This window comes from Hemitrygon akajei, chromosome 23, assembly GCF_048418815.1.
Source record: "Hemitrygon akajei chromosome 23, sHemAka1.3, whole genome shotgun sequence".
Lineage (NCBI taxonomy): Eukaryota > Metazoa > Chordata > Chondrichthyes > Myliobatiformes > Dasyatidae > Hemitrygon > Hemitrygon akajei.
In genome coordinates this window covers 50,609,397-50,632,512 of record NC_133146.1, presented here as the reverse complement: position 1 = coordinate 50,632,512, position 23,116 = coordinate 50,609,397, and the positions used below count along the sequence as shown (strand labels likewise).

Here is a 23,116-nt window from a genome sequence, read left to right as displayed (position 1 = left end):
CTTGATAGAGGTGTATAAAATTCTAAGAGGAATAAAGTGATCATCCAGTGAATTCATGTGAAGATCAGATTCATCACAAGCCCAATGAATGGCAGAGCATATTAGAAGTCACAAGGCCCAAACCTGCTCCTATTTCATATGTGCAGTACTTATATACAAGTCCCTAAAAGACCTTCAGGTGAACTTTCAGACCTTATGGCTGAATAAGTGAAATGGTTTTGTTGAACTCCACTGCATAAGTTGATGCCCAATTGCCTACCAATTTCAGTTTGATGCATTGTGAATAATAGATCTGAAACTCCAAGGTTTGCTTTCTCAGATCTGTACTAAATTAAGTAATTTTATCCAACCACTAACTGGATTGTTAAATGAAGACGCCATGCCTCTGGGCGAGGGAGAGTCGGAGGAATTCACCAGCTGTTCCCCAGCAATTAGTCAGGGATGCAACAACACCTGCACAGAAGAACATGTGGCTTCTGGTAAGGGCAAGCCTTGGCCCTCTTGAAATGGTTCACAGTCAGAAAACTTATTCTCACTGTCTGAGCTTGCTTATTCGCCCACCCACGTCTTGTATTAAATATCTGGAATGCTCTTTTAACAATATATATTTAACTGTTTAATCAAGGAACACAACATGGAGACAGGGACATCAGCCCACTTCAACTCTGCTTCACATTCCCATTCGGATATGTCCATACATGGCCTCCTCTACTGTCATGATGAGGCCAAACTCAGGTTGGAGGAGCAACACCTCATATACCGTCTGGGTAGTCTCCAGCCCCTTGGCATGAACATTGAATTCTCCAACTTCTGGTAATCCCCTCCCTCTCCCTTCACCCATCCTAGTTTCACTCTGCCTCCTCCTCCAGCTGCCTATCACCTCTCTCATGGTTCCGCCTCCTTCCACTACCCATAGTGCTTTCCCCTTACATTCCTTCTTCACCTTTCCTGCCTATCCTCTCCCTGCTTCCCTGCCCCACCCCCTGACCTTTCCCCTTACTGGTTTTTCACCTGGCACCTACCAGCCTTCACCTTCCCACCCTCCCCCCACCTTCTTTATAGGGCCCCTGCCCCCTCCCTCTTCAGCCCTGACGAAGGGTCTCGGCCTGAAAAGTTGACTGTTCATTCCCACGGATGCTGCCCGACCTGCTGAGTTCCTCCAGCATGTTGTGCGTGTTGCTTTGACCCTAGCATCTGCAGAGTATTTTGTGTTTACCATCAGCCCAATGAGATGGCACTGACCGGACACCCATGGTCCAATTAACCCACCAATCAACCCCGAGTGTCTTTGAAACAAAGGAAGGAAACCCAGCCAAGAGAAAATCTGCAGATGCTGGAAGAATAGCCCAGGCAGCACCTATGGAAAAGAGTGAACACAGTCACAGGGAGAGCATGCAGATTCTACACAGACAGCAAATGAGTAACCACAAGGTCAGAAATGCATTCCCCTGGGAGGACTCAGAGGTGATATTACTCCAGCAAGGTCAGGATAGGGAATAACGTAAAACAGATACTAGCTGTTGCAAAGTGTGACAAAGCAAGGCCTATGGAGGTACTCGTCAACATTAGCAACTCTATCTTGTATTGACAAAATTATTTGTGATGTAAATCAACACCCTAAAATTTGCATTACCAGTACAAATGGTCACATTTACTTAACACTTGAGCAAAACTATGCCACACATGAACTTCATCTCAGATAGTCTGCATCTCTTTCCTCAGTTTGAAGGACCTATCCTGACCTTGACAATCATCGTAAATGTATTTAAACTTCATTTTCTTCATTAACGGTACGGTGCAAAAGTACTTTTGCACAGCGCTGTATATATAAAAAATATGTCCTGTTGGGCTTGGCTTTTTTGGTTTAACTGGTCTGCACTGCAAATAGATGTTGGATTCTAAAGGAATCAAAAAATTATCATTCAGAGACAATAAATGCAGAGCAAAAGGAAACAGATATTTAAGACAAAAGTGACAAAATGAGGTGTGAGAAATGGATATGACAGTCACAACTGAAAGAATCTGTTATTTTGATTTTTGAAGATTTTGAAAATGCTGATATATCAATAGGATAATCACTGCAAAACAGATATTTTGGAATGATAAAATCAGTCGGCTGAATTCTTTAATAACAATGCCAGATTAACTTGTGAAAAATTCTATGGGAATAACAACTCTGAAGATAAAATTATAATGCAAGTGTGTGTGACCACAAGAATGATGGGATTGGACTCATCAAACAATACCAATATTCATTTTAAATCACCTCAGTGAATATACTCACAAAATCCTTACAGATCAACCTTAAAGGATTTTAATTTCCTTACTCCCTGTTATAATGGCATTAACTGAATAAGTTCAAAAAACTATAAAAATTAATTCCGGTGATATCTATCATTTTATATTTACTACTTGTAAAATCTATCAGAAAAGGCCAAGCACAGCACACTAAAAGAGTAGCATCTTAGAATTAAGACTTAGACTTGGCAAGCTATTAAATGCTGATGGATGGAGGGATTCAGCCTATCCTCAGTTTTAACTGGAATAACACTGATGCCATAAAGCAAGTTTAACCGTGATTTGAAAACACAGTGGTCATCACTACCTTCCATCCAGGCCATCTTCATGGTACATTGGCTCAGGAAGGCTAATAGTATCACCAAGGTTACCTACCATCCCTTCCACTTCCTGGGTGCCACTACACAGGATCGAAGTAAGCTGCAGAGAGTTGTAAAATTCGTTAGTTCCATCATGTGCACTAGCCTCCATAGTATCCAGGACACCTTCAAGGAGCAATACCTCAAAAAAGGTGGCGTCCATCACCCAGGACATGCCTTGTTCTCATTGCCACCGTCAGGGAGGAGGTACAGACACCTGAAGACACACACTCAACGATTCAGGAACAGCTTCTTCCCCTCTGCCATTCGAATTCTGAATGGACGTTGAACCCATGAACACTACCTCACTACGTTTTTTATTAATTAACAAATCTCATGACATATGCCGGTGATACTAAACCTGATTCTGATAGAAGCTTGAAATCCCAGATGACCAGGCTCAAGGACAGCACCTTCTCCACTGCTCTCAGTTTTGCTGCAATGTTCCTCGACTTTTTCTCCTGTCCCTCTCAGTTATTTAGTTACTGTCAATTTAGCATTTCCTTTGCACAACTTCAGACTGCACTGCGGCCATTGCACCATTCCCTTGTTTTGCTCTCACCACTGTGTTTATTGATTAATCAGGACCACGTATACTGCTCACAGAGTGCTTTGACAGCTGGTAAACTGGGGCATGGGTTAGCTGCCTGGCAAACATATTTATGGGCAGATTTCACCTCTACTTTGGGTCTGATATCTATTCAGTGAGGGCTTATCCAAAGCTGTTCACATTTGGGCGCTGTTCAAATCAAGAGCAGGGTTCAGTGGGCAGGTGCCCACCAGCTCTGACAGGGGCAACTTGAACAAAAGTTTAACACTAATAGGGCAAGGAGAAAACACTAATTAAATATCTATTTAACACATGCTGCACTTCAAAGAGATATAACAGGCAGGATATAGACTTAAAGGTAAAAAAAAAATTACAAGCCTGACCTTTCAAATGTAGAAGCTACGAAACACCTCCACAGGCTACGTGCAGCGGAAATTTGGAACTTTTTTCTACAAATGCCAAATGATGCTATATCAATTACTGATCTTAAAACCAAGATGGATATATTGTTATCTAGAGTAGCAAGGGATATAAGGACTTAACTGCCAAACTGAGACCCCAGCCCACTCATACTAGCCATCTCAATTCATCGTATTAGTGGGCAAAAGTCCCTCAAAACTCTCAAAGACAACTGCCACCAGTGAGAAGAATTCAGCCCTCCCTCACCTCCAGTCCCAACACTCTGGCTTTCTAGGCCGGCGTTTAAATTGCCCAAGCACCAGGTAGGGCCTCGCTCTAGGACCTAGATCTTGGCTCAGGGACACGCTTGGACCACGTAGCCTGAAGCCGTTCTTGAATTCACCAAATCAGCTCGGTGCTTGGACCGATCCACCCTCTCACCCGGGTCAAGTGGAAGGGCATCATAACCTTCCCACGTGGACTCCTCTCCAAATCGTTTGCTCCCATCTGCGACCCTGTTTTGAACATATTGCCCCTCGGCTTTGCGATGCACCCCAACGACCCATCCTTCAAATCAGCTTTGCCTCCGCTTGTTTCTTCACTGATTGTGGTGATAGCTGACCACAATTTACTTCAGAAAGGTGTTATTAATAATGATTTTAGCCATATTTCTTGCTATCTGAACTACCTGTAAGCTGTCATAAGGCCTCAGTAGCGCCATGTTAAACTGTAAGTTTTAAATATAGTGTCTTTTATGTATCGCACTGTACTAACACAAAACAAATTTTTCACAACATATATCAGTGATAATTAACCTGACTCTGAGGTAGTTAAGCCACAGTTCAACAGTGGCCTTATAAAATGATAGTTTAAAATATTATATTGGAGAGGCTTCTGCAAAAATACAGATGGAGGAAGAAAATGACTCTGCTACCTCCGTAACTTCTCATGGACTGATTTGAAGCAGGGAGGTATCTGTGTTCTCAGAACTACAATAGCAGTGTGTGAAGAAATGTGCTGTAGGCTTAGCATCACAGCTGCTGAAGAACCTCCGCCCCACAGGCCAACTCAAACAAAGCTATCGCCTTCAACAGCTCAAAAACTGATCTGCTGTTTCTTGGCATCATAAAGACAAAACTCATGACTATGCATAAAATGCTAATTTCTATTTGGCTCGTGCTGAGGACCACTCAAATACAAATGATGCAGACGCAGAGTTAGTTTGGATAAGATAGAGCAACTGAACATTATTCCACCCAAACACAAGATAGATCAAAACACAAGAGATTCTGCAGATGCTGGAAATCCAGAGCACCTCACACAAAATGCTGGAGGAACTCAGTTGGTCAGGTAGCATCTATGGAGTGGAAGAAATAGTCAACGGTTCAGGCCAAGATCTTTCATCAGAACACTCCTCAGTGCTGGTGAATGGTCTCGGCCCAAGCCGTTGACTGTTTACTCCCCACCATAGATGCTGCCTGACCTGCTGAGTTCCACCAGCATTTTGTGTGTGTAATCAATTTAATGCTGGATAAAAGCTGCTCAGTTCAGCATTACTGAGCTCCAGCAAGCAAATGACAAATAAGCCAAGATGTCAACCCTGATTGTTATCCAATGTTATCTATGCATGTCAGCTATGGCAGTGTTTGCATGCCATTACTTCCTATCGGGTGAAATTACATCACAAATGGCTGTGATGCTTCACTCCCCAATGAGCTCAATGCCTTTTATACATGCTTTGAAAGGGAGAACAAAACTACACCTGTACGAATCCCTGCCGCACCCCTGTGAAATCCATCTCAGAGGCCAATGTCAGACCACCTTTCAAGAGGGTGAACGCACGCAAGGGGTTGGGACCTGATGTTGTACCTAGCAGGGCACTGAAAACCTGTGCCAACAAACTGGCAGGACCCTTCAAGGACACGTTCAATCTCTCACTACTGCAGTCCGAGGTTTTCACCTGCTTCAAAGGGGCATCACCATCACGGTGCCCAAGAAGAGCAGGATCACATGGTGGCACTTGCACCTACTGTGATGGAGTGCTTTGAGAGGTTGGTCATGGCAAGAATTAACTCCTCCATCCACCCACTGCAATTTGCCTACCGCTACAACTGGTCTACAGTGGATGCAATCTCACTGACCCTCCACTCACCTTGGATCACCTGGACGATAACAATACCAAAGTCAGGCTGCTGTTTACTGATTACAGCTCAGCATTCAACACCATCACACCCTCAGTACTCATCAACAAACTTCAAAACTAGGCCTGCGTACCTCCATCGACAACTGTACCCTTGGCTTCCTTACTGGGAGACCAGTCAGTCCAGATCAGAAATAACATTTCCTCCTCACTGACAGTCAACAAAGATGCAACTGAAGGAAACATGCTTAGCCTGCTACACTACTCTCTCTATACATGACGTGTGGCCAGCCACAGCTTAAATGCCATCTATAAATTTACCAATGACACAGCTATTGTTGGCAGAATCTCAGTTGACGATGAGGGGGCATACAGGAGTGAGATAGGCCAGCAGGTTGAGAGGTGTTGAAACAACCACCTTGCATTAAACATCAGCTAGACCAAGGAATTGATTGTGCACTTTGGGTCAAGGAAGTCAGAAGATCACACACCAGTCCTCATCAAGAGATCAGCGGTGGAAAGAGTGAGCAATTTTACGTTCCTGGGCGGCAACATCTCAGTGGATCCATCCTGGACAAAACATATTGATACAGTCACATCTATATCTTATTAGGAGTTTGAGGAGATTTGGTATGTCATCAAGGATTCTAGAGAATTTCTACACATGTAAAATGGAGAGCATTCTGATTGGTTGCATCACTGTCTGGTGTGGAGGTGCCGATGCACAGAATCAAACTAAGCTGCAGAGAGTTATAGACACAGCTAGTTCATCATGGACATTAGCCTCCCCACCACTGAGACCATCTCCAAAAGGTGCTGCCTCAACAACTCGGCTTTCACCTTGAGGATCCCTCATCATCCAGGACGTGTTCTTCTCGTTACTAACATCAGGGAGGAGGTACAGGAGCCTGAAGATGCAGAGCTTCCACTGCCAGGTTTCCTCATGGTCCAAGAACCCATGAATACAGCCTCTTTTTTTGCCCCATTTATTTGTTTTTTTAATATATTTTAGTTATTTTAACTGAGAGTAATGTCTTATGTTATTGCATTGTATTGCTACCGCAAAACAGCAAGTTTCACATCAGTGATAATAAACCTGATTCTGAAGATGTGCACATGTAGACCTTTTAAAAAACTAATTAATTTGTTGAGATACAGCACAGAACAGGCTCTGCCAGCCCTTCGATCCATGCTGCCTGGTAACCCCCGATTTAACCTAGCCTAAGTATGGTACAATTTACAATGACCAATTAACCTATCAACCTGTACCAGCACCCGGAGGAAACCCATGTGGTCACACGAGAATGCACAAACTCCTTACAGGCTGCAATTGAACATGGATCCCTGGTACTCTATAGAGTGTTGTACTATGGTGGCATCCGTCGGTCTCAAGAGACCACGGATCTGCGCCTGGAGTTTCCAGGGCGCAGGCCTGGGCAGGGTTGTATGGGAGACCGGCAGTTGCCCAAGCTGCAGGCCTTCCCCTCTCCACGCCACCGATGTTGTCCAAGGGAAGGGCACTAGGACCCACACTATCGTGACGTGTACTAAGAGTGAATCAGAGACTGCTACAGCAGCTCTGACTTCAAATTACTGAAACACAATCAATTGGATCTCACGGGAGCACACACAGGAACTAAATTTATTGTCTTTGGAGGGGCATCCATTGTCCCCCTGTTTTCTAGATATTGCTTGAGGCTCCTGCCCAGCTATCTCTCCCTACCCACCTCATCCATTACCCCAACCTGGGTACACAACTGCTGCAATCAAAGCCTAACCTTAACAATCAGCAATCTCTCAGTAAGTAAGTCATATTAATACCCAGCCCACCTTGATGTTGGTCCATTTTAATAATTCCACCCAGAAGAGATACTGAAGTGATACAGATATAAATAAGGTTCAAAACAGCCTGCCCCAAGCTGGCAGAAGGAAGGCGAGTTTCTTTCCAAGAAAGCATTCTCTTGAAGTTGGGAAGAGTGAGAATATGCCTGCCTGCACCTCAATGTGTGCACAGAAACAGCTCAGCAGCATTATCAATTCAAATTAGACATCATCCTTCACAACGATCCATTCTATGGTCTTCCCTGATAAAAAATACTGCCTTTGTGATGACTCAGAGTCAATTAGAACATTCTCATCTGCCCTCCTCCACTGGCAGATTCCCACAGCTGCAGCACCAGTGTTGGACCGTAAACGAGACACAGCAGAAGACGTCACAGGCTTATAGTTTATCCTATACGAGGCCAGAAGCCACACTTTGGAGCACTGTCAGTGGTCCCGTTTCTCACACACCACATTTTAACCAATTACGGACAAGTTTAGACTCTCTGTCTTGATTCAACGCCAGTACTTACGGAAAGTAAAAACAAGCAATCAGTGCCCAAATATCTATCACACCACACAAAAAAACAGTCTCAGTAAAATTCTCATTAGGCAGAATACCCAACACTAATCAGCTATCTGTTGATAAAAGTTATGGACTGGCTATTACCATATTATTATGAGTTTCAGCCTGTGGTTTGTAGCAATGCGCATAATCAGGGTAAAGGTAGCATTATGTCTGATCTGTGTTTTAACTGCGAGTTGTACATGTTGTCACTGGTGTTGGAACCTTAAAAATTCCAACCCCCATGTACCAAGATCCCTCACTACATAAGGAAGATAATTTTGTTCAAAATTATCCACTGTTTTATTGAGAATCATGTTTGTTATCACTGCCATATGTTCAGAATCAGGTTTAACATCACCTGCGTATGTCATAAAATTTGTTGTCTTTGCGGCAACAGTACAGGGCAATACATAATAATAAAAACTGTAAATTACAATATTTATATATATAAACTTTAAGCTAAAAAAAATTAAATATTGTAATAGAGGAATAACAAGGCAGTGTTCACTAGCCATTCAGAAATCTGATGAAGGGGAAGAAGCTGTTCTTAAAACATTACTAATGAACTATTTAATCTACAAGGTCTGCATCTTTAGCTTTTGTTGGCACATGCCAACTTTGCTTTTTCTCTCCATATTCTGTTACACTTCTGAAATGAGGAGGAGGTAAAAATCGCTACCTATCTGAAAGACAAACTGAGCCGACTCAATGTGTGCACACAAATGTCTCAGCAGCATTATCAATTCAAATTCGACATCACGCTTCACAATGATCTATTCTGTGGTCTTCCCTGATAAAATTTCTGCTTTTGTGACTCAGAGTCAATTAGAACATTGCTTCTAGCTGTGTAAAAAAAGGCAGGAACCTCATTACGTTTCATTAGAATCCAATTCTTTCACTGCAGAGACTGCTAAAGGATGTATTAAGGTGAATGGGTGATATTAGAGGGGAAAATAAAATGGCCAAGATAATTTTTGCACCATAATTTCATTTTAGTTAAGCCGCGGAAAAGGTAACAATTGGTTTTCTCTACCCACCCCCTCCAAAATCAATCACAACCCAGTGCATAAGAGATTCAAAGATTTGTTAACTTATTTTTTCTTCTGCACCATGCTCATGCAGTCTATCAGGATTTAGCAGCAATCTTCCATTCGAAAGCAACACACACAAAATGTTGGAAGAACTCAGCAGGCCAGTCAGCATCTATGGAAATGAATTTACTGTTAACGTTTCTTTCTGAGACCCTTCTTCAGGACTGGAAAGGAAGGGGGAGGGGATGCCAGAATAAAAAGGTGGGTGGGGGGGGGAGAGAAGGAGGATAGCTAGAAGGTGATAGGTGAAGACAGGTGGCTAGGAAGATAAAGGGCTGGAGAGGAGAGTGGACTATAGGAGAAAAGGGAGGAGGAGGGGCATCAGGAGGAGGTGATAGGCTAGTGAGGAGAAGAGGTAAGAGGCCAGGGTGGGAAATAAAAGAAGGAAGGGCGAGGGGGAAAAAAAGTGGAAAAAGATTACCAGAAGAGGTAATCGATCTTCATGCCATCAGGTTAGAGGCTACCGAGACAGAATATGAAGTGATCCATTCCAAGGTTAATTATCTGCATCTAACAAGCCCAAGTCTTTGCAAACTATTCCACTCTTACCCTGCTCCCTCCAGACCTCAGGTTTGACAGCCTCCAGAAGCCCACTATAAACTACCTCGTACTCAGGTTCACAGCGCGAGAAAATATTCAGTGGCAACTGACATCACTGAGTCAGTCAATGAGCAATGCTAATGGTATGTTATCAAACAGCTTCTCATGAACCATGCATTTCCGTGAAATGATGTCTGAAATTATGTCAACATTTCTCAATATAAGCAGGATGATTTCTTCCACAAAAGGCATTGGTGGAGATGATCAGATCCATGTTTAATGGATTTTATCTATTCTGGTCAAGAATAGGACATTGTTAAATACACCTGCGAATATTAGGATTTCACTATGAATACTAATCAAACAAATCTGCTGATTAGAGACAGACGATGTTAGGATATTTTTGGGGTTAGCACATACAGCAAATAACTTCAGCAACTAAATTCAGCCACCTATCTTTCAATCTTTATATGGACTGTAAATTAAATTTAAAATGCAGCTCTGGGTTCCTAAAAATTGTGAACTACATTTACTAGGAAGACCAGACAACGCTGATTTAAAATTCATCTGGATGTCTGTAGTGAGGGTGCGAAGAGGGAAGCATGAAGGTTGTCTGTAATTCAAAGGAAGGATTGTGGATGCATTGTAAATATGGAATTGTCCTTAGATCTTTAGCATATAAAATGTCATGTAGTGTTGGGTCAAACAGGCCTCTTCCTCTGAAAGGGCTCTCAATATGATGTCTCATTTTGACAAATAAAGAGACTACTTCAGATATACCAGTATCTCTCTCCAGTGACTCTGTTAATGCATTAACAGACATCAAGGCAGAACCAATCAGAGAAAGCTGGTAAAGGACCCAAGAGAAACAAATATCCCAAGATCCAGCTAGCCATGCCTAGATCCATCTTTGCACCAAGAAACATGCATTTACTTTCTGAAGTCTGGCTTTAAACGCAGCTAATGCAGGCAGAAATGAAAATCTTGCTTTTGTTCTCTGCAGGAAACCTTTGGGTCAATTTCCACCTGCTGGGTGAACAGCAGGTGTCCGATGCACGAATAAATACAAAGATGCCCATAATTCAGCACAATCTGGCAATCACACTTAAAACACACATTGAAGGGGGTTGCTTTTGTACACAGTGAAGTCTTCAGCAGCGCAGGAAGATTTCGATTGAATAGTCAGAATTAAAACACCTGGCCGTCCCCACTTTATCTGAATCAGAACTCACAATTTCTGGTAACAGTAAGCAACTCTTGCTCTTATCAAAGATGCCACCTTTTACATGAAACATCAAGACACGTCTGCATGTGGATGTTTAAAATGAAAATAACAGGGAACCTTTCGAAGGACAGGGAGTTCAAAAAAAAGTCAAGCAAAGGTTATCATAAAACTATTTGCAATTTGTGATATCTTACTCTGTATAATCTGACTGCTGTGATTACCTATGTAACAACTGTAGTCAACAAAGACATAAATAATTCACTGGGCACACTGTGCTTTGGAGCTGCATAAAGGTGGTAGTTAAATATAACTTCTTTCCATCACAGTACACCTGGTTTGACAAGAAAGTACCTTACACTGAGCCACAACACTGAAAGTTTCTTCGGTCAAAATACCCTCACTTTGCTTAGATATAAAGGATATAGTGTCTAGCGTTTACCTCACAAAATTACCTTTGGGCAAACTTTTGTGAGAAAATACATTACTAAGCTATGTTATGTTTACGTGCACAGAAGAAATCTTACCTATTAGACTGTATTCAACTTAAAATTTTTAAAATGACAGATATTAAGAACGAAAATCATTTTAGTACCAGGCTGTGGTTCACAGCGAGAATGAAAAAAAAACATACAATGAAATTTGCTATGCTCCAGTTATAATTAAAATATACATACACAGAACATATGGGGAGGTTTACCAGAAATATAACATCAATTACCAATCACGTTTGTGAACCTTTTCAGTAAAGAGGTTATCATCGCCGTATAAGGTTTGTTTCCATTCTTTGACCCAAAGGGACAGGGATACATTTTGAAGTTGGGCCATTCAGGAAAGGAACTTGCAAGTGAAGGAAAATCCGTAAACTGAATCATCCGGTCCTTCAAGCCCATTCTTTTAATAACTTCAAGCTTCCAAGCACAAGCTTGAATTATTGCCAGAAGGAAGCCAAGGGTTGTGTTAAAATAGATTATTGGAAGTGAAATTATCCTTTTTTTTGTCTAACACAAACCTTCAAAATAAAAGCAAAGCCTCTCTAAAGCTCGAGTAGCCGAGGCTGCATGCTGAGATGGGAGGGTGAACATTTTCTACTCTTGAACACCCGCTGGCAACTTTACTGATTATACAGAGGAGTGGGATTGTTATGATGTCACCCACTGTTAAAAATCAAAATGCGTTCTTCCATGCTAACACAAGACAAATAAAGGATCAGACAGCAGAGGCTCAAGAGGGAATTGTAATGGGAGCAAAACACACACTGGAAACTAATTGCTCTAACGGCAATTGTGGGCACAATCAATGTAGGGGGTAAGGTAAAGGGAAGATGAGGATAGATATGATTGAATTTTGTCAGGGATTTATTTCTCCTTGTTGTTAACATCCCTGCTCCAAATTCCAGAAATCTCAGATGTGCCCTTAACAATAACCCGGCATTTTTGTTTCTTTTCCCATTGTCACACACATGGAGCAGCTCATAGACATTGCTATCCATGCAAAAATAAACAGGTTGCAAAACTTAAAAGGTTGTGCTTGGAAGCTTAGAATTATTAAAAGAATTGACTAGAAGATCAAAATGATCTAGTTTATGGATTTGCCTTCACTTGCAATTTCCATTCCCATACGGCCGAATATCAAAATGTATCCCTGTTCCTTTGGTTCTAAGATTGGATACCCCGCCCCCCCCCCCCACTGCAAAGGTTCACAAGAGTGATTCACTCTTACAAAGCAATTAGAGGTGGGTAATAAATGTTTTTTCCCTGCTACCCACCTATATCCTGTGTGTATATTTCAATTAGAGCTGGAGCCTAGCAAATTTCATTGTGCACCTTTTTTTCTCTCTGTGAACTGCAGCCTGCTACTAAAGATTTTCATTCTTAATATCTGTCATTGTTAAAATTTCAAGCTTGACAGAGTCTATTAGGTAAGATTTCTTCTGTGCACTTAAACGTAACATAGCTTAATAATGTATTTTTTCAGATAAGTTGCCCAAAGGTAATCTTGTGAAGTAATAGCTACACACTATAACCTTTCTATCTCATCCAAGTGACGATATTTTGACCGAAGAAACTTTCCACGCTGTGGCTCTGTGCAACGTACCTAAAAACGAAAGGAAAAGTTGTGACACAGTTGTGCAGTAAATAATAGTTGCTGCTGCACAACTCCAGGTACCAGGGTTCTATCCAGACTCTGGTTCCCTCTGCACACATTCTCCCTGAGCCCCATGGGTTTCCCTCAGAAGTTCAGGTTTTCTCCCACATATGCACAGATGGATTGTTCTGGCTACCACAAATTCATCTAAATGAAAGTGGAGAATAGGAGAAAGTTAATGAGCTCTAGAGAGAGCATAGACTACAGCTGAATTTGGGGGTGTAAGACCAATGAGAATGCTTCGAGAGCCAGCACAGAGTCAATGGGCTGAACGACCCTCTCCACTGAAACAAGAGTAACTTGCCGAGGCTCATATGGTACTGGTCAGATGGCACTTGGAGTATTGTGAGGGGTATTGGCCCCTTACTAGCACCTTGCCAGAAAGCATGTGATGGCATTGGAGAGGGTCCAGAAGAACTTCATAAAAATGATCCTGGGAATGAAAGGGTTAACATATGAGGGCCCTTTGGTTACTCTGGGCCTGTACTCGCTGGAGTTTAGAAGAATGAAGGCGGATTTCACTGAAACACATTAGGCTTAGATAGAGTGGATGTGGAGAGGGTAGCGGGGAAGTCTAGGACCAAAGGGCACAGACTCAGAATAGAGAGGCATCCATTTAGGACAGAGATGAAGAGGAATTTCTTTTGTTAGAGATGGTGAATCTTTTTGAAAATTTGGTGCCCTTATTTACAAAAGACAGGACTAAATATATAGGTGCTCTGAAGATGAAACAATTGGTTACTTGGGGAAAGAAATAAATATATATACTAAAGTTATTAAGAACTCCATGGAGCATGTGGAGATCTTCCAACAACCAGGCACTCTTTCTTTTTTTTTCTTTCTTACTTTCTCTTTTTTTAAATAGGGAAGTTAGGGGGGAGGGGTTAAGGGGAGGGGGGAAGGGATATATACATTTTTTTCCCACACTTGTAATTACTTAAAAACGCAATTAAATAAAATTTAAAAAAAAAGAGATGGTGAATCTGCGCAGTCCATTGTCACAGACTACTGTGGGGGTCAAGTTATTTGGTATATTTAAAGCAGAGGTTGATAATTTCTTGATTAGCCAGGGTGTCAATAGTTATGGGAAGAAGTCAGGAGAATGGGATTGGAGAGATAATGGATCAACCATGATAGACTGGCGGAGCAGACCTGATGGGTCAAATAGCCTAATTCTGCATCAACTGTATGCCTTTGGGTCTTAAGAAGTTATGGTGATTATGACTTGTATGTGTTGAAAAAGGTGGGCCAGAATTGTGGGGTTGTGATTGGCTGAGACAACTGCAACCTGATTGGAGAAACAACCATCATTTGCATATGATATCCCCTGCAATACAGTCAACTGAAAGTGGATTAGGAAAGGAACTGGATGATGCCACAGCAGGATTCAAGGATGGCACTGCAAAACTCAAGCGTATCAAGAATAAAGTTGTGTTACCTGAAAATGCAAATTCAAGTTTTGCAGAGCCCATACAGTTCCTTATACCATCCATGAAAAGGTAGTCAGTGAGTTAGATCACATGGAGGTTGAAGGAATTCTTTCCAAGGTTGAGTGGAGCCCAGGGACAATGCTAAAGGTCCCAGTAGCTAAGAAGAATACGTTGGTCAGGATCTGTGGTGATATTAACGATACCATCAACCCAGAACTGAAAGCAGATCAATACCCTCTACCCAGGATACAGGATACCTTTGCAAACCTTTCTGGAGGGAAACACTTCAGCAAAGTGGACTTAGCTGAGGCCTACCTACAGATAGAGATGAAAGAAAAGTCCAGAATTTCTCACTATAAACACTCACAAAGAGCCTCGTTGCTATAATAGGCCTTCTTTTTTGAGTAGCATCAATGAAAAACCAACCAGAGTACAGAAGACAATAAACTGTGCAAATGCACATAGAAATAAATAGCAATAAATAATGAGAACATGAGATAATGAGATAAAGAGTCCTTAAGCTGAGATAATTGGTTGTGGAAAACATCTTAAGGATGAGCGAGTGAGTGCAGTTATCCCATTTTATTCAAGAGCCTGATGGTTGAGGGGTAGTAACTGCTCTTGAACTTAGCGGTGCAAATCCTGAGGCTCATGTATTTTCTACCTGATGACAGCAGCAAGAACAGAGCATGGTCTGGGTAGTGGGGATGTCTGAGCTTGCTTTAGGAGGCAAATACAGGGAAATAAGCACCTAAAATAAATAGAAATTAATTCATACATGCCGTGTCTGTAAATGCCAGCTTTGTTATACTCTGCAACATCTCACTCTCTCACAACAATGATCCTGGGTATAAACAGCATTTGATGTTATTAGCTCCTGTTTGCTCAATAAGATTAACAGGTCTGCAAGAAAATAACACTTTTTGATGAGTGGCTGCATCATTTCGCACAGGTCAGTTTCTTCAGTGTCAAGTCATCAGCAATAAGTGTAGCAGCAGTTATGGAATTGCTGACCTATGTACAGATTGTAGAGGACTTTTTTTCCACTGACTTTAAAACCTGGATTAAGTGACAACAAAAAAAGATGCTCTACAGCATACTTAATGTTTTCAGTATCCCTCCTCTCCAGTTTAGGAGGATGAATGCGGCAAAGACTTGAACTTTAAGCTCTTGCTGTTAAGAAGCCTGAACTTCAAAGTTAAAAGTAATGTTTCATGCACGGCCCCATAAGAGATTGAGCTACTGATTATTGTTATGTAACAGCAGTCATCATAATGGTTTATTTGAAAACTTGTTGAAGTTAAGGCCTTGTCAAAACATTTACAGACTTCAAAATTCAAGGTTCAGAGTCAATTTTATTATCAAAGTATATACATGCCACCATATACAACTGTGAGATTCATTTTCTTGAGGGCATAGTCAGCAATTCTATAGAATAGAAACTACAACAGGATCAATGAAAAAATCAGCTAGGGTGCAGAAGATACCAAACTGTGCAATTGCAAATATAAATAAGTAGTAATAAACAATGAGAATATGAGATAAAGAGTACTTGAGAGTGAGTTCATTGGTTGTGGGAACATTTCAATGATGGGCCAAGTGAAGTTGCGTGGAGTTATCCCCAACTTCACTTCCTCTGGTCAAGACGGTGCCAGCAGTCATCAGTGGCATCCTGATGACTGCAGACTTTCACATGCTCTTAAGATGCATCATCTTACTGCAGGTAATGCAGCACAAATTAGGGTCTTCATCAACTATTATTCCAATCTCTTGCTTGCACTTACTGTCTTTGAGATGCTATATTTACATCTTGTCTGTTCAAGAGAACAGGTGGAAGAAATCCAATATGAATTGAAGAGAAACGTGCCCTACTTGCCAAACAATATGTAATGCATCATTTGGTCGAAAAGGAACCAACTACACACTTGCAAGTATTGAGTACTAGATTAACTATAAAGTCAAATCAGTAGCAATGGCACGAAGCACCAAGGCTTCACTTACAGTGCCTATAAAAAGTATTTAACCCCCTTGGAAGTTTATGTCCTACTGTTTTACAACATCCAATCACAGTGGATTTAATTTGGGGTTTTTTTGGCACTGATCAACAGAAAAAGACTCTTTCATGTCAAAATGAAAACAGATCTCTACAAAGTGCTCTAAATTAACTAGAAATATAAAACACAAGATAATTGACTGCTCAAGCATTCATCCCTTCAAGTCAGTATTCAGTAGATGCATCTTTGGTAGCAATTACAGCCTTGAGTCTGTGTGGATAGGTCTCCATTAGCCTTGCACATCTGGACACTGCTACTTTTCCTCATTCTTCTTTACAAAACTGCTCAAGCTCTGTCAGATTGCATGGGGATCATGAGTGAACAGCCCTTTTCAAGTCCAGCCACAAATTCTCAATTGGATTGAGGTCTGGAAAGTGACTTGGTTGCTCCAAGCCATCCCTGTGTAGCTTTGGCTTTATGCTTGGGATCATTATCTTGCTGGAAAATAAATCTTCTCCCAAATTGCAGTTTTCTTGCAGACTGCAACAGTTTTCCTCCAAGATTTTCCTGTATTTTGGTGCATTCATTTTACCTTCTACTTTCACAAGCCTTCCAGGGCCTGCTTCAGTGAAGCATCTCCACAATGTGATACAGCCACCACCATGCTTCAAGATAAGGATGATGTGTTTTTGATGATGAGTGGTGTTTGGCTTATGCCGAACATTAACGTTTAGTTCAATGGCCAGAAAGCTCAATTTTGATTTCATCAGACCATAGAACCTTCCTCCAGTTGACTTCAGAGTCTCCAACATGCCTTTTGGCAAACTCTAGTCAAGATTTCATTTGAGTTTTTTTCCAGCAGCAGCTTTCTCTTTGCCTCTCTCCCATAAAGCTGTGACTGGTGAAGCACCCAAGCAACAGTTGTATGCACAGTCTCTCCCATCTCAGCCACTGAAGCTTGTAAGTTTTCCACAGTTGTCATAGGTCTCTTGGTGGCCTCCCTCACTGGTCTCCTTGAAATGTCACTCCAGTTTTGAGGATGGCCTACTCTCTAGACAGATTTACAGCTGTGCCATATTCTTTCCATTTTTTGATGATCAACTTAATTGTACTCCAAGGGATATTCTGTGACTTGGAAATTTTCTTGTATCCATCTCCTGACTTCTGCTTTTCAGTAACCTTTTATGGAGTTGCTTGGAGTGCTCTTTTGTCTTCACGGTGTAGTTTTTGTCAGGATACCGACTCAGCAGCAGTTGGACCCTCCGGATACAGGTGTATCAATCAATTGAAACATCTCAACTGCACACAGGTGATCTCCATTTAACTCATTATGTGACTTCGAAAACCAATTGGCTGCACCAGTAATGATTTGGTGTTCATATTAGAGGGGGTGAATACGTTTTATAGACACTGTACCAATACTACATCCTGATTGCAAAACAATCTAAACTGTTAACACAGGAGTGCATTTACCGATATTCATACAGGAAGAGAGATATGGAAAGAATTAGTCAAGTACACTTTATTTCCTCTTATCCTCAAATGTTTAGTCTTTCTTTCCCAAGCGACAAAATATTTTTTATAAAGATAAACACATTTAAACAAATAGAAGAGCAAGTAAACCAACTCATTGTATTCTGCGATTTTACATTTACTCAAACCCTTTGGTAATTCACAAAAACATTTGATCTGCATCTGTACTCATGAATAAATACCACCAATAAGATAGATACCCATGATGAGTATGGGGGGAGCTACTGCACAGGATCGTAGCAAGCTGCGGAGAGTTGTAAAGTTAGTCAGCTCTAGCGTGGGTACTAGCCTCTAGAATCCAAGGCATCTTCGAGGAGTGGTGCCTCAGAAAAGCGGCTCCATCATCAAGGACCCCCACCACCCAGGACATGCTCTCTTTTCATCGTTACCATCAGGAAGCAGGTAAAGAAACCTGAAGGCATGCACTTAGCAATTCAGGCACAGCTGCTTCCCCTCTGCCATCCAATTTCCAAATGGACATTGAACCCATGAACACTACCTCACTAGTTTTTTATTCATTTTCACTTTTGCTGTACTTACCTCAATTCAATTATTTTTTATACACACACACTGCAATTCAGTTCTACTTTTCATATTTATCATGTATTACACTATACTGCTGCCACACAGTTAACAAATTTCAAGCCATATGCCAGTGATATTAAACCTGCTTTCTGATACACCATGTCATGCTCTGAGGTCAAAGAAAGGCAGGACATTAAGAGGCATCAATGAGGTGCTTTGTACACCATCTGGTGGTCCAAGTGTTTCTCTTGCTGCCTCAGCTGCAGGGAAGTGAGCAACCCAAAGTGATCAAAAGATTGAGGCAGTGAAGTTCAGCTGTTTATTGGGGTCCAGCATCGCTTAACAGCAAAACCAAGAACAGGATTACAACTCACAAACAAGAGAAAATCTGCAGATGTTGGAAATCAAAGCAACACACACAAAATGCTGGAGAAACTCAGCGGCCAGGCAGCATCCATGGAAAAGAGCATAATCGACTTTTCGAGCCGAGACCCTTCAGCAGGACTCCAGAAAAAAAAAGATGAGGAGTAGAGTTCAAAGGTGGGAAGAGGGAAGGGAGAAACACGAAGTGACTGGTGAAACCAGGAGGTTCCCCCTCCCCACCTTTTTTTCTCTCTCTGCCCATCACTCTGCCTGTTCTCCATCTCCCTCTGGTGCTCCCTTCCCCCTTTCTTTCTCCCTAGGCCCCCTGTCCCATGATCCTTTCCCTTCTCTAGCTCTGTATCCCTTTTGCCAATTACCTTGCCAGCTCTTAGCTTCATCCCACCCCCTCCGGTCTTCTCTTATCATTTCACATCTCCCCCTCTCCCTCCTACTTTCAAATCTCTTAGTATCTTTCTCTTCAGTTAGTCCTGACGAAGGATCTTGGCCCGAAACGTCGACAGTGCTTCTCCCTATAGATGCTACCTGGCCTGCTGTGTTCCACCAACATTTTGTGTGTGTTGGGTGAAGTAGAGCTGGGAAGTTGACTGGTGAAAGAGATGAAGGGCTGGAAAAGGGGGAATCTAATAGGAAAGGACAGAAGGCCATGGAAGAAAGAAAAGGGAGGGAGGAGCACCAGAGGGAGGTGATGGACAGGCAAATAGATATGGTGAGGAGGAAAAAGGGGATGGAGAATGGTGAAGTGGGGGCACTACCAGAAGTTTGAGCAATCGATTTCATGCCATCAGGTTGGAGGCTACCCAGACGGAATATAAGATATTGTTCCTCCAAACTGAGTGTGGCCTCATAGCGACACTGGAGGAGGCCATGGATAGAAATATCGGAAGGAGAATGGGATGTGGAATTAAAATGGGAGGCCACTGGGAGATCCCGCTTTTTCTGGTGGATGGAGTGTAGAGGCTTGGCAAAGTGGTTTCCCTATCAACATCAGGTCTCACCGATATACAGAAGGCCACACCGGGAGCAACAAACACAGTATGTGACCCCTACAGACTCATAGCTGAAGTGTTGCCTCACTTGGAAGGACCATTTGGGGGAAAAAGAATAATTTATAAAGGTTCATCATTCTTGTTTGAATACAAGTCATAGAATCAGTAAGTCGCACACCAAATAAACAATATTACTATGTCAACTGTCCATCCCAGTGTCTAAAATTCTGTGCCAGTAAGGCTAGAGAATCGACACATTTTGAGAAGGAGAGTGCTCATAGGTGAGGAGAGAGCACGACTGAGATACAGTGAGAAACAAGAGTGAGTGAGTGTGTAAGTTATTCATCAATCAAAGAAAGTTGGTGTTTGGTATCAGGAGTACACGAGTAGCTGGGAGGGGTGTGCAATGAAAGCCAGAGAACCACTGCTCTAGAGAAATAACAAGAAACATACATTACCTTAATGAAGTTGCAAAAATACCAATTCATTTTTTCCAATTTGCCTGAGGAGACAATGGTCATGATAGAGATTGCATCAGTTACCAACCACTGATTTCACTGTACTAAATCTATCTGGGAAAATGCTGCAGAAAACAGCAGGATCATGAATGAATGACAAGGATTCGGTGGTGGAGAACGCAATGCTTTCCATTTATTTCCAAGCCGTTGGTTCTAACCACACTTTTTTTTTTGTTATGACTCATTTCCATCGACTTGTTTTTCAAACTTCCATCAGAGCTTAAAAACAGTCAGTGACAGCAGTGGCCTGTTTCAGAGGCAGAAGTGAGCAGCTTTGAATCAAAGCACCACGTTGCCTTTCTTGTTTCTCAGACCACGTCTCCAGAAATGAAGCACGTGCAGGGAACTCGCTGCTGCTGTCAACCGGCTTTTGTTTTAAATTGTTTTTTTATATATATATTTCCAATTGTACATCATCATCCTGACCTGGTTCCAGCAGAGACGACTTCTTTTGTGACAGGGCTGGCATTATGGTGGATAACGACTCAAAGCTGACAGCTTAAAAGGGACACAAGCTAAAGCACACTGCAGCTCCCACGGTTTTTGCTTTCGGTTTACGTCATGTTCTTTGCAAACCACAGGCTTGTCTCTGCTTATGTAACCCTTCCATAATTCTGTTTGTGCGGTTTTAACACCCTCTTTCAGAATACTCTCACTGAACAGTGATACTTGCAGTGTTAACACTGATGACATCTAAACTCTTCGAAATGCCTTTATCCTTATAACTTCATTAATACAGTTCAACAGTCATCCCCAAGAGCCAGATCTGCTAAAGTTACAATGCACAATAATCAACACCTATTCCTTGCCGATTTTGTACAAGTTAAATGCTTTGTTATACTAGAACTTTCTGTTCCATGTTGTCATTGTAGACAAAGCCCCTGTTGTTAACAGGATAATCCATCAAAAAAGCTAAATAATTCTCGGTACTGCCTGTTCATGGATCAAGCTTGAGTTTTTTCCATGAATGTATGGCACACTTTGTTACCTTTATTCTTGAGATGAATTAGTTGTCATATAGAAGCAGAAAAGCAAAAATTCCTCCAACTTCTTTCTGAATAGACGGAGATGGTAATTTGTACCTTTTGTACTAAAGATAGTGATGATCATCTTTGATCAGGGATAATGCCATAGGTGTGGTCTGATTGCTGTTGTTGGTGTACCTGTAACAATTGGGTAAACCTGCTTGTTATTTAACAAGTTGTAACTTTCTTTCTGCTTAAACTTGCAGCTTCAAAGCTAGCCCAACGACTACTTCACCTTAGGAATTTTCTCAGGTTTAAGGAAGACATACTTCTATTCTGATTCCACTCATCAGTCATCCTAATACCCAAACTGGGAACAAGTGAGTCTGCCACAAGTGGGACAGGAGGTGCCTGATAGGACAGGTGGGTGGGTAGTTTTTGAGGTAGAACACTCCTTCTGCCCTTTAAACAGAACCTCTCTCTCTCTGACCTTTTACCTCTTCTCACCTGCCCATTACATCTCCTGGGGCCCCTCCTCCTATGGTCCACTCTCCACTCCTAACAGATACCTTCTTCAGCCCTTCACCTATCACCTTCCACCTTCTAGCTAGCCTCCTTCCCCCACTCCCCCGGCCCCACCTTCTTACACTGGCATCTTCCCCCTTCCTTCTCAGTCCTGAAGGAGGGTCTCGGCCTGAAACATCGACCATTTATTCATGGGCGCTGCCTGACCTGCTGAGTTCCTACCACATTTTGTGTGTGTTACTGGACCTCTCTGTATTCCTAATCCGTGGGCACGATTCACAGTAACAGCTGGAATATCACTTCTTCACTTTGAATGGTCATAGGTCAGCAACAACTAAGGATCAATGGGGATGTTATAAATTTTCCAAGAAAGCTTTGAGCATGTGTCTTGAACCCTCTTCAGACACAGAGGGGGAAAGTCCTGCCTCTTTTGTGCTCAGCCACTCCCTGCCTTCAGCAGCAGAAAAAGTTGGAGCATTCAGCACTTACATTGCTAAATCTCTCCTTTGGTTGTTGTCTGTACTCTGGTTGGTCTTTTATTGATCCTGTTATGATTACTATTCTTTAGATTTGCTGGGATTGCTCACAGGAAAATGAATCTCAGTGTTGTATGTAGTGATATATATGTACTTTGATAATAAAATTTACTTTGAACTTTTCCTATTATTAGATTCATGGAAGGAAATGATGACTCTTGGAGAGTGAGGTAGGACAGGAGCTGAAATGGATGAATTTTAGTTTTAAAAGGTTAGTTGGTAAAGAAATCAAGGGAGTTTAAGGGTATGAGATTGAAGTTGCCAATCAAATAGCAAAAGAAAATGCCATGCACCGAGAAAACTGGAAGGATTTAGGATTAACACATTTTTTAGTGTGAAAGCACAGACACAAATCACAACAGTGCTGGGAAATATCAGGCTTGCATTCAACTTTGCACAAAATAGCACAAAGCTGTATTTATATTCCATGTAGTCATCTATCCCTATAACAGCATATCCTCCTGATCCATTCTGCCTTTCATGTACAAGTACTTTTCTCCATTCCCTTCAAATACGTCAGTCTTTTCACCTTACTGCTTGTTGTGGTGGCAAAATCAGACGATGCACCCAGCTACATCTGCCAA

The 23,116-nt window shown here is 41.8% G+C and overlaps 1 protein-coding gene across 4 annotated transcripts in view; it reads right to left on the bottom strand.

The window, feature by feature from the left end:
• LOC140715429 (C-terminal-binding protein 2) overlaps positions 1 to 23,116 on the bottom strand; it is a 309,864-nt gene that overhangs the window by 254,098 nt on the left and 32,650 nt on the right. Inside the window, exon 1 of one of the 4 annotated variants that reach the window (XM_073027607.1) lies at positions 2,800 to 2,907. The exons of the other annotated variants lie outside the window; for them this stretch is intronic. The gene's annotated coding sequence lies outside the window, so the exon portion shown is untranslated. Of the gene's footprint in view, positions 1 to 2,799; positions 2,908 to 23,116 lie in introns of those variants that run through there. 4 annotated transcript variants of the gene reach the window in all.